Genomic DNA, 12160 nt, shown 5'->3' with positions numbered 1-12160 from the left:
TTAAGGGCGCCCCTCCCCCCCGCCCGGGGTCCGGGGGTGAGGCCGCCGCGGGAGGCCGCCTGAAGCACATCCGAGTGGGATCAGCGGGTCGGAGCTTTGCACAAACTGCGAGGGTGGGGTGGGGTTTGGGGCGCCTGGAGGTGGGTGGGGCGGTGGAAAGACAAGAAACGTCCTATCCGCCCAGGAATGCTGACAGGCTTCATCTAAAAGCGTCTTGAGCAACGGAGCGGACGTCGACAACTTGGGGTGACTCCGGCCGCCGCAGGGGGCGCGGGGAGGCGGGAACGGGGCGGACCCGGGGGCGGGGCCGGGGCGGGGGTCCGGGACCCGCAGGTGAGGCGGACCCGCAGGCGCCGGGGCGGGGGCGGGGCCTGGGGGCGAGGGGTGGGCCCTGGCGGGGCGGGGGGCGTGGCCTGGGCGCGAGGGGGCGTGGCCTGGCGGAGCCCCGCCCCGGACCGCCCCGGGGCAGCAGCGCCTCCTCCCCCCGCGGTGGATCTGGGGCGGCGGCGCCACCGACCCCGCGGCCGCGCGGGCGACGCGACGACCTGTTTTTCTGACCGAGCGGGAAGCGCCGGCGCAGGTGGTCCCAGTGCGTGTTCCTCTTTGCCTCTGATGTCTGGAAGGGGAATTCAGCCGCGAGGGCTCCTGTCTGCAGCCCTGACCCCAACTTCCTCAATCCGCCTCCCGCGGGCCGCGCCCCCCGCCCCCTCCCGCCCCGCGCTCGGCGGCCCCTGTGCCCGGGGCGCCCGCGGCCCTCCGGCCGGCCTGGGCGGGGGCGTCCTCCCAGCGCCCCGCTCCCCAGGACCGGGCCCCGGGGGCTCCTCCCAGGCAGGAGCTGCCTACCCCGAGCCGGGCGGCGGGGCGGCAGGGCGGCGCAGCTCAGGTGTGCCCCTGTCCTCCGGCAATCCTGTTCCCGCGCGGCGGGAGGCCTCAGGTGGGGGAAGCAGCAGGCACCTGCTGAGGAAGGGCGCTGCCCTGCAGATGTGGGTGGGGGTGGGTGCTTGCTGCGACCCTGGGGCGGCCTGGCCCCCGCCTTCCCCCTGCCCTCCTGGGTGACCTACTGCCTGCCCTCTGGACCGAGCAGGTGGTCACCGCTGGCACCTGTGGTTGGGTCGGTGCCCTGGGTCCCCCGGTGGCAGGGAACAGCTTCCTTGGCTTCTTCCACCTCCCTGGGAAATGGCCTCAATTTTCTGGAAAAGGGCAGGAGGATCAGGTTCTCGGAACATTCCCGCTTCTCCTCCGCACAGTTGCCTGTGGAGGCCGGGGCCCTGTGGTGGGCACTGGCCGAGGCCAGCGCTTCCGTAATCCCAGCCCCGGAGCCCGGCCCTGGTCAGCCCCTGCGGGGGTGCTCCTTGCAGTGCTCCTTGCAGCGGCTCCGGTGGCCCTGCCTGCCCTCTCCTGCCTGTCCTCTGCCTCCTGGACCCCGGCCCCCACTCAGAGGCAGGTCAGGAGGGCGGTGAGGGCCCTGGGGGCCTCCCCAGGCTGTCATGCTGTCAGTGGTGTCCCTGGGCTGCTCGGTCCCGGGACCCAGCTCCCTTGGGTGCCCTGGGGCGGATTGGCCGCCTGCCACCCCTCTTCCTCCCTTCTGCGGCTGTGCCTTTTCTCTATGTGGTCTCCCTGGCCAAGCCGTGACCAGCAGGGAAGGACTGGAGGTGAGGGCAGGAGGCGACTGGGGCCTTGCCACTTCTGGGCAGTGGCTTCCCGGGCCCCAGGAACGTGTGACCAAGGAGGCTGAGTGGCTGTGGATTCATTTGGTGTCAGGAAAAGCAGACGCCCTGTCTCTTTTCTGGACGCAGCAGTCCCTCGGTTCCCCCTTCCCTCCAGCAGTGCCCCCGGGCTGTGGTGCTCTTCATGCGTCTCCGTCTCCGTGGGTTGTCCTGGGTCTGGATGGCCACCGGGGGTCTCATGGAGCCCTGGGTTGGAAGGCAGCTCAGGGGCCACAGTACCCTTCCCCCGAGCCCTTTGTGCAAACACTGTCCCGGGAGGGGGTGTCCATGGCTCCCTCGTGATTCCCCAGGAAGACTGGGGCCCTGTCTCTGCATCTGGCTGCTCTGGGGTTGCACCGACGTCTGTCACACGATGGCATGGTGCTCACGGGCTGGGTGTGCGTTGTCTGACATTGTACCTTGCACGAGGCCTGGTGCCCGGGGCCACACGGACCAGACACTCAGCAAACAGGTGTCCCTTCCTCTGCCTGCTGCCCCCCAGCCTCTCGCCGGCCTGGGCCCTGGGCGTTGACTGGGCTTCCGTCGTCCCGCCTGTGTGCTTTAAGGAACGCTCAGTCCACCCGTGGGCCCGTGTGCTTGAAGCGCCGGCGGGTTGCCCGAGGGTCTCCCACAGACCCCTCTCACATGCTCTTCTACCCCTTACCCCCACTTTCAGATCACAAGGGGCTGCCCCAGCTCCCCACGTGCACACAGAGGTGCTGCAATTTCCAGAAGAATCCTGGGGCCCAAGGAACCTGCCCATGACCCCGCTGGCTGTTTCCTGGCTTCCCTGGGCCCTTCTCTCCACAGGCATAGCTCCTGGGAACCCCTGCTCTTCCCCATCAGAGGGGAAGCCCTCCCCCCCACCTCAGTGACCCCAGGACAGCTTTGTTCCCTCTGCCTCAGCAGCTCTTCCCACCTCCAGTGGGGTCAGCAGATTCTCCTTCGCTGGTTGGGCCCTGGGCTCCAGGCCACATGATCTGAAGCCCCAGCGCAGCTACCCAAGTATCTGTTCTGTTGCGACCTGCGACCTTGTTCTCTTAAGACAAGGCCTGAAGGTTTTTCTCATTTGTCCCAGAGTTACCTAAAGGGCTGCGGGGCGGTGGGCAGCCCCCCCACCCGGAGGGGCAGGGCGCAATCAGTCATCGCTTCCTCAAGGGAGCGAGTGTCATGAAAAATTTCTGATTTTCACATGGTCACAAAACAAAATGAAACCATAATTGCTTCATACCAGATACCACTGATCTTGCGGACGATTATCTTCTATTGCATGAAAAATATTTGACAGCGCCTCCAGGGGTAAAACTAGAGCATGTGCTGGGGGGGGGCACCGATGGGTGCCCGCTGTCACGGGATGGGCCAGATCGCGTGCCTACCCTTTCCCCCACCTACCCCGTTCCCTCCACGCTGAGACTCACTGGAAGTCACAACTGTTGTTTCTCGTGCTCGCTTCAGCAGCACATAGACTAAAATTGGAGTGATACAGAGAAGATCCGCGTGGCCCCAGCACAAGGCTGACACGCAGATTCACCAAGCGTTCCATATTAAAATAAATAAATAAATAAATAAAGTCACAACTGTTTTTTTCTTTAAAGTCTGTTGAGAAGGTTCAGAGTTTTGCCTTCCAAGCATGGATGCTCGATTCAGTTTCCTCTAAATTCATTCGTTAGATAAATTCCTTAAACCTACTCCATGCCAGGCACCATGCACCATGCACGGTGGTCCGTGAGGACCCAACAGTGAACAGGACAGACCTGTTCTTTGCTCTGACCCTGTTTGACATCAGTTCAGACCCCAAATCTGCCATTTACCGTGTACCCACGCGTAGATCGTTTAATCTTTCGGAGCTTTGGTGCTTTTATCTATCAAGTGAGGTTGGGAATTCCTGCCTCACTGCATTTACCTGGCGTATAGTAGGTGCTCAATAAATGGCTAGTCTTGTTCCGGGCTCTCGGGTGTCCTCTTTCTTCTCACGTGGAAATTGCCTGGGAAGCTACTGAACTGTTGGCTCTGGAGTCAGCTGGCTGCCTGAGTTTTCGAGGCCCTTGGAAGGATTCGGGGGAGTTGGCCCACTGGCTCCGGGTCCGTGCCAGGCCATGGGCCCTGCTGAGTGACCCAGACTTGGAGCCGTCGCTATGTCCTGTTCTAATTTCTGTTTCTCGGTGTGCTTTGTAATTGGGCCACTCTTTCAGTCGGCTAGAGCAGTTAACGACCTTGAGAAATGATCCCAGCCCTGAATATAGAATCCTGCTCTTTTGAAGTCACCCACTTTCTTTGTGGGTCTAAACGTGTTTGTATTTTCCCTCGTGGGCATGCCTTCCCTTCCGCTTTGATGCCGCCCCGGTAACAACAGGGCTCGGAATTATTAATTCCTACTGCGCAGTGAGGTGCAGTTTTATTACACAGAAAGGGGGAAAATATAATTGCTGTCTCGAGTAATCATTTTCTGAAGGCTGCGAGCATAACCTTTCATTAATATTTCATTTGCGGCCGGGGCGGGTAACTGGAATAGGCCTAAAAATATTGTTGTTCCCCGTGCATGGAGAGATCACGCGCTGGGGGCCGCGGAGCCAGTGTGGGCTCTTCAGTTGTTCGCAGTTATTTCTAAAATTAAAAATGTTTAACCCATTAGCCTGTCAGAAAGTGGAGGAGAGGCTTCCAGAGACACAGCTCTCGCTGAATGGGGTGAAGGTGCAAGTCCCAGACAGAAGCCATCTCAGCCCCTCCCCTGGGGGAGCCATGCCGCCTGCCCCTGCAGTGGATTTGGGGCACGGGGTCTGGGGGCGCCAGTGGCTCGCTGGTCAGAGCTGAGCTCTCGGGTCATGTGTGATGGGCGCTGTTTGGCCGGCCGTTTGCAGGTTGCTGGCTGTGAGGATGTGGTGGGAAGTGCCGTGGTCTTTGGTGTGGAGTGAGGCCCTTGAAGTGTTCGAAGTGTCTCCAGGGAGAGGGCCAAAGGTTAATCCCGGATTTCTGGACTGAGACCCCTGGAGAACGTGCGTGCTCTTGGGGTAGGGGGTAGGGGGCAGGTCGAGGGTGTGCAGGATCATTGTAGAGCCTTTGGTGACTTCCAGCCATTCTGGATTCTGGGCAGCTTCCTTCCCAGTCCTGCGGAGTCCGGCTGGTTGGGGACACAGGTCTGGCTCCCAGGGGGTGACTAAAGGCCCCGCTTTTCAAATCCTCACGCTCTTTCACAGACATGAGCTCATCTGACCATGAGAACAGCCCCCTGAGAACAGCCCCCGGACACCTGCAGGAACGTGGTGACATCAGCCTTTACCCCACTGGCTGGTCAGCTTGACCCCATGGGATCCCCTGACAACCCCGGAGGAGAGAGGTGCTCCCTTACAGAGGAGGAAGCTGGGCCTTTCGGCTACAGGTATTGATTCCCAGGGTCACCTGGCCATAGGTGAGCTGGGATTAGTCTGCGGCCCGGCTCGGTGTAGATGCCCATGGATCCTGGCAGGGCCATTGGGCTGCTGAGCATTCGGGGACTGCAGTGGGCTGATGGGTGGCCTGCCGCCTTGTGCCCTCTTGCCTGCCAGGCCTCCTTTCCTGTCTGTATATGTGCGGGAGTCCTGATTCCTGACTCACGCGTGTCCACGTGAAGGGGAAGATCACAGAACTGTATAAGCACCATTGGGATTTTTAAGAACACCCTTGGGCAACCCCAGAGTGGCTTGTTTCTGTGTTCTTGGGCTCACCGCATTTTCCTGGAAAAATAAATTCAAACAAACAAACACGGGGCTGTAGGTTCATGGCCATATATCGCTAGTGACAAAGGAGGGTTGTCCTAATTATTAATCATCTCGGGACTTCTAGACATGCTCACATTTGTGCCCAAAGATGCAGCATTGTTAGGGGGTCCTCTGTCTCTGGGAGGAAGGCCATGGGATTAGTAAGCCTTGAGATGGCGTTGGCAACCTTCGGGGAGGCTGGAGGGGAAGGAAGACTTTGAGGAGCAGCCATGAGAGTCAGTGTTTCTTTTTCTCTGGACCCAGAGCAGGGAGGAAGGTGGCAGGACAGACGCTGATGACGGCCCCTGGGTGCCAGGCGTTCTCTGTTGATCTTGTTGACCTGCTGGCTGGGCACCCCGTTCTACACATGAGGAGACGGAAGCCCTAGAGACCCATCAACGGCCAGGTGCCAGGTGAGTGCACAGGGCAGGATTTGAGGCCGGGCCCTGTCCTCGCCAGCCCAGGGAGAGCCGCCCCAGCAGAACAGAGTGGTGGCTCCGGCCTCTCCTCCCGCGGGACGCTTCCACCTTCCCCCTTTGCTCCTTGCCTCTGTGCCTCTGCTCCCGCCAGATCCAAACCTGCTAGTAAAACCACTTCTAAAGAGGTTTAAACAGTGACTGCATGTTGCTTTCAAAAAGCTTGAGTTGCCTTCCCTGATCCCGTGCCCCGGGAGTGACCACGACTAACCACCCGGTGTGTGGAGTGCCAGACTTTGTTTCTAGGCACATGGGAACCTTTAAAGATCGATGTAGATGTGTTACTAAAAGCCAGCGATTGGAAGAACCTGCAGCAAAATAGCCTGAGTAGGGATCCACTTAGATCTGTGATCCAGCCGCCGATAGAATTATCATTGGTCTGTTAGCAAAAGAAGCGTCCGTGTCCAGCCCCGGGAGCTGCTTACTACATCTCATTGAATACAGAAAGTGAAGGACAAATTGCATGCATCGTGTATGCGGACACACTCCATTTCCGTGGCTATTCGCTTGGATGCACGTCTGGCACCGGCAGGCCCTGCAGACGCAGCCCAGAATCCCCTGTGTGGCTTTTCGGTGGTGGCCTGGCCTGCATGTCCCTGGCCTTAGCTGCCTGTGACATTGGGACGCCTCCGGAGAGCCATGGCCACCCCAGAGGAAGTTACTGGTGGCCAAGTGCAGGGGAAGTCCTGCGGTAAGTGCTCCGGCCGGGCTGGGGGAGGGGCTGAGGCAGGGGGACACCGTGAGGACCCCAGACTTGACTGAAGCCTTTCTGGGGGGCAGTGCCTCAGAACTCTGATGATTGCACCGAGTCACTTGGTCTCTGCACAGACAGAAATGCAGGCCCAGAGAGGGAAAGCGATGTGTCCAAGGTCGCACAGCAGGTCGCGGTGGGGCTGAGCAGGCTCCCCACCGGCACTCTGGGTGTGACTGGAGCCTGTGCTGGGTGGGGGCGGACTGGGGCTGCAGCGGCCTTCCCAGGGCCTTGTTTTCTCCTTGGGTAAGCTGGGTGGCAGTGCCCAGGTCTGTGTCCAGCCCCACTCATCTCTCCTTCCCCTCTTCCTTCCCCTCCTTCTGCCTGCCACGCCCTCCACTTGGCCTACGTACCCCCCTTGCCAGAGCTGAGGGACTTGGAGCAACTTGGTGAAAACCCTGCGTGAGGATCTGGTTTGATGCATTCTCCTTGGAAGCCTTGGACGTTCCTGGTGTGTGTTGTGTGCACGTGTGTGCATCCACGTGTGGTGTGTGTGGTGCGTGTGCATGGGTGGTGCATGTGCTGTGTGCATTTGTGTGTGTACATGTATGTGTACAGGTACAGTATGGGTGGTGTATACCTGTGTGTGCATGTGGTGCACACATGAGTGTGGGTGGTGCATTGTGTGAGTGTGGACATATATATGTGCATGTATGGTGTGGTTGGTGCGTGTCTGTGTGGTGTGTGTGTGCAATTATGTAAGTAAGCACATATATGTGTGCACGTATAGCGTGGGTGGTACATGCCAGTGTGTGATGTTTGTGTGCATACATGCACTTGTGTGAGTGTGTGCATATATGTGTGCACATATGGCGTGGGGGTGGCACATGCCTGTGTGTGGTGTGTGTGGTGCACGCATGCATGTAGTGTGTGAGCATTGGTGTGAGTGTGCACATATGTGGGAGCATGTATGGCCTGGGTGGTGCATGCCTGTGTGTGGTGTGTGTGTGGTGCACGCACGGGTGTGGTATGCGTGCTGTGAGCGTTGGTGTGAGTGTGCATACGGGTGCTGTGTGTTGGATCAGACCAAGGGAGATTCCTGGCCACGCAGGTGTTTGGGGTGACCCGGGAGCAGGGGCAGCGGGGCTGCACGAACCCCGAACCCCGCTCTGCAGGCTGCCGGCGGGAGGCGTGTCTCAGCCCAGCGGCTCGCCCCCAGCAGAGCCGGGCCGGGTGGAGGGAGGCGAGCTCTCAGAAATAGTAAACCACTGTTTTCTTGCCGGCTGTTTGCCCTCATTAATTCAGGTAGCAATTACCCATTCTGAATATTTGGCGACTAATTAGTTTTCCCTGTGGAGAAGGCAGAGCGAGGACGGTTTGGCTCCGACCCGATCCGCTTTCTCCGGTTCCCGAGGAGGGGGCGCGGGGGCCGGAGGAGGAGGCAGAGGCAGAGGGCGCGAGGGAAACCTGCCCGACGCCGGGGATGCGCCTGGGATGCCCCTTCCGCCCGGGCCTTCGCTGCGAGTCTCGAGCACGATAAAAATAACCCACCCGATTTTGGTTTTGCTGTCGCTTTCATGTTGTCTGGCCCGTTTCCCCTGTGGGTGCCGCTCCTGGCAGTTTGCCTGACGACGCAGGGCTGGTGTCGGAGCAAAAGTTCGAGGCTGCTCGCTGGGCTGCTGTCACCCCCTTTGGAGGTCGTGGCCTCTGAATCCGCCAGGCGACCAGGGACCCTGAGTGCAGGGACAGGGAGAGTCTTGGAGGGGGGGTGGCAGGCCGGGGGGGCACAGTTCGGGGGGGACAGGTTGGAGAGGCAGCCAGGGGTCCTGTGTGCCTGCGCTCGCCGTGAGTGGACTTGGGGAGTGGTGAGTGGTTCTTGACCCTGAAGCCCATTTATCCACCTCCGGCCTTGATCTGCCTTTTGGGACCTTGAGCCTTGTGCTCCTGGGGGAGTGGCCGTCAGGGCCTCAGGCCCGTTGCTGTTCCTTGGGGCACCTCTTGGAAGGGGGTCCAGGAGACGGGGGGTGGGCTTTGTCACTCAAGTCTGAGCAGCCTGTGGAACTGGGGCACCTGTGGGGCATGAGTCTGTTTTGGGGGGAGTGGTAAATAGGTAAGTCAAACAAATATGGCCATACCTTTTCGGGGGACTGGGGGCAGTGGGGCCCAGGCCCGGATACAGTGGGGCTGGACACCGATCTGGGGCACTGCCGCCCAGCTTACCAGAGCGGGGCAGTCGGGGGGCGTCCTCTGAACCCCTTGCGTGCTTGCTGCCCGCAGGGACACACACGGAGCCACGAGATCCCGCCTCTGCCCAGCGCCCTTGTGGTGTGTGTCCCTGCAGGGCGCTCTCCCTCCGCCTCTCATTTCAAATAAAAATTTCTGACTGGGGTTGGAGGGCCTCCTGGCCACCTTCCTCCTGCAGCTGTGTTGGGGGGCCTGGTCCTGGCTCGGCCCGCCTGCCACTGGACTTCCTCGTCCCCTGCGGCCACCTCGGGCGGGCATCGCGCGGGCCGACTGCACCCCACACCCGCACAGCTGCTGAGGGCTCCTCCAGCTTTACCGGCCCTGACCGCGCTGCACGTGCCTGTCTGTCTGTCTGACACAGCTGGGCCAGCCCTGCTGATGCAGGAATTTGGCTCGCTCGCTCGTGCTCTTGCACTGCTGCCCCACAACTCACTGTAGCTCGAGGCCACGGACCTGGTCTTCTGGTGTCTGGGGTTTCCCCGGAGCGCCAAGGCTCGCGCTCTGTGCTGGGGGGTGGCCAGTGCCCGGCGACATATTCGGGCTGGTTTCCCCAAACTGTGGTTCCTGTTCAGAGAGGCTCAGGGAAGGTGCCAGGGCCTTGGAGTCGGGCCCGGGTCCAGTCCCGGTTCTTCCAGTTAGATGTGACCTTGGGCAGCTTACGTAATCGGTGTGAGCACCGCTTCCCTCAGGATGCCTGTGTCTTTGGTGTGTGCTGCCTGCACAGTTGGTGTCAGAAGGAGCCAGACACACAGGGGGCCCGGGGGGTGGCCACCCTGGCACAGCTCCGTGCAGCCTGGACAAGTGGCCTTGGGGTCTTCCTTTGACTCCCCGGGAGCCTATGGGGACAGGGCATTGCTCCCGCCTCCCTGGAGCCAAGAGGGATCCCCCAGGCTGGAGTGGGAGTGCCCTGTGGGAAGAGACCCCCTTTCAGCTGAGGTCAGGGTCACTCCAGCTGGGCTCCGGGTGACCCGAGGGGGCAGCATTCCAATAAGCTCCCGCACTCACCAAATTTCTAGGCCAGGACTTGAGGCGGCTTTGGGACCCGGCCCAGCTGCCCTGATGGCTCCAGATGGGTTTCCTCTGTGGTGTGAAGCTTCATACACAATCCCTTCAGCTGTCTTGGGAAATGCAAAAACACCAGGTGCAGGGCTGTGGGCTCGAGTTTCCATTTACATTACCTGAGGCTTTTCTGTCCAGCCCACCCCCTACTCGGCCCCCCTCTTGCAGCCAGGTCATCACTGTGCCCAGATCACAACCATCTGAGGAATGTTCCAGCCAGCTCGGCGGGCTGCTCACTGCGGGCCGATGCGTCTTCCGCGGGGAACTTTGACCCCAGAAGGCCGGGTGATATGGCAGCTTTGCAGGCAGGGCACTGGGGTCCAGATCCCTCTCATTACCTGGGTGGCCTTGGGACAGTCCTCTGAGCACAGAGACTGCCTGTCATGCTTCCTTGGAGGTGGGTGAGGATGAGGTAAGCTGAGGAACACAGCGGGTCTGGCACCGTGCTTGCTAAGTGACAGCTGATTGTAAGAACAGCAGGCGCCCCTGGCAGGCGTCCTCCCCCCTGCTCCACGGAGCGCTTGCACGTATCACCTTATCTAAATGGCGCAGCAGTCTTACGGCGGAGAAAGCGTGATGACCCCATTTTACTGATGGGGAAACTGAGGCACAAAAGAGTGAAGTAACGAGCCCAAGGTCACAGAGCTGGCGAGAGGCAGAAGCCCGTATCTGTACCCAGCAGTCGGACTCCACGGCCTGTGCTGTCCCATTTCTCACTCTGTGCGGGATGTCACCCCCCTTGCAGGCTGCTGAGGGTCCACGCCATGGCCCAGGGCTCTCAGCAGCTCCTGTCTCGTGAAGTCCCCTGTGGGTGGTAGGCGGCTGGCATGACCTGCCCCAGGACCCCTGGGTAGCTGGAGCCCCTCGGCAGCCTGGGAAGGCCAGCTCCAGATCCTGCTGCCCCGTCTGCCGACGGGCTGGTGCCAGAGCGAGTGTGGGCTCACAGCCAGATGAAGCTGCTGCGCTTCCAGCTCTGACGTTTATAACTGGGGACCTTGCTTTTGTCACTGGTAGGAGTAAGGCAAAGTGTGGCTTCTATTATGATGGATGCTATTCTTGAAAAACTTTTTAAAGACTTTGTTTTAGAGCAGTTTTAGGTTCACAGTAAAATTAGGAAGAAGGTACAGAAACTTCCCCCATACGTCCTGCCCCCACGCACATACGGCCTCCCCCACTGGAGTGGGACGTTCCTTAAACAGTTGACGGACTGACAGTGACGCACGGCGAGCATTATCAGCCAGAGTCCACGGTCGGCGTCGAGGTCTGCTCTTAGGGTTGTACGTCCCGTGGGCTTGGACAAAGGCATAAGGGCGTGTGTCCTCCATTGTCAGGCCCCCCGGAGTAGCTTCCCGGCCCTAGAAGCCCTCTGTGCCTATTCATCCCTCCCCTCTCCCCGCAACCCCCGGAACCATGGGTCTTCTCACTGAATCCAGTTTCACCGTTTCCAGAATGTCACGTAGTTGGAATCTTGCAACGCGTGGTCTTGCCAGATTGGATTAGTTCACCTAGAGATGCGCATTTAAGGTTTCTCCAAGTCTTCTCACCGCTTATGGCTCATTTCTTTTTTTTGTTCTTTTTTATTTTTTTATTTATTTTTATTTTTATTTTTATTTTTATTTTTTGGCTCATTTCCTTTTAGTGCTACTACTCCATTGTCTGGGTGGTTCACAGGTGATTACCTGCTCACCCGCTGAAGGACAGCTTGGGTGCTTCTGCACCTGGGCAATTAGGAATAAAGCTGCTCTATGCATCCGTGTGCAGGTTTCATGTGGATGCAAGTCCTCAACTCCTTCGGGAGCGTGACTGCTGGATCCTACGGTCACAGCGTGTTTAGTTTTGTAAGGAATCACCCAGTTGTCTTCCAAAGTGGCCGCACCACTCTGCATTCCCGCCCGTGGTGAGCGAGCGTCCCTGCGGCTCCCCGTCCTCGCCGACACTTGGCGTTGTCAACGCTCTGGGTTTGGGCCACGCTCGGACGTGTGTGGGGGGATCTCATCGTGGCTTTACTGGGTGTCTGCTTTCAGTTTTAGCCTCACCTAGATCCCCCTGCTGTGTCTTTCTCGGGTTTGTTTGTTCAACAAACCTCAACAAACCTTTCTGGAGGAACCTGTCCTTCTAAGTATGGGGGTTAATGAGCATGACTCAGTGCTTGCTCAGAAGCTGCGCTTGTGTGCATGCGTGTTACACGTGTGATCTGTAATTAAAGGATGTAGGAGGGAAATGGCTTCGAAAAAGGACTCTGGCAGAGGT

The 12160-nt window shown here is 59.5% G+C and overlaps 1 long non-coding RNA gene and 1 other non-coding gene across 2 annotated transcripts in view; both read left to right on the top strand.

The window, feature by feature from the left end:
• The first annotated feature begins 489 nt into the window (after positions 1-489).
• The window catches only part of LOC111090473, a 251626-nt gene continuing 239955 nt past the window's right edge, over positions 490-12160 (top strand). Inside the window, exons 1-3 of the long non-coding RNA XR_005372014.1 lie at positions 490-589; positions 4901-5082; positions 5705-6607. This is a non-coding gene — a long non-coding RNA (uncharacterized LOC111090473). The remainder of the gene's footprint in view (positions 590-4900; positions 5083-5704; positions 6608-12160) is intronic.
• LOC119864065 lies at positions 3149-3255 on the top strand. Its single transcript, XR_005372852.1, has one exon. It is a non-coding gene; the product is annotated as a U6 spliceosomal RNA (small nuclear RNA).

This window comes from Canis lupus, chromosome 17 (genome assembly GCF_011100685.1).
Source record: "Canis lupus familiaris isolate Mischka breed German Shepherd chromosome 17, alternate assembly UU_Cfam_GSD_1.0, whole genome shotgun sequence".
NCBI lineage: Eukaryota > Metazoa > Chordata > Mammalia > Carnivora > Canidae > Canis > Canis lupus.
Note: the sequence above shows the minus strand (reverse complement) of the source record. Positions and strands in the feature narration are given on the sequence as shown.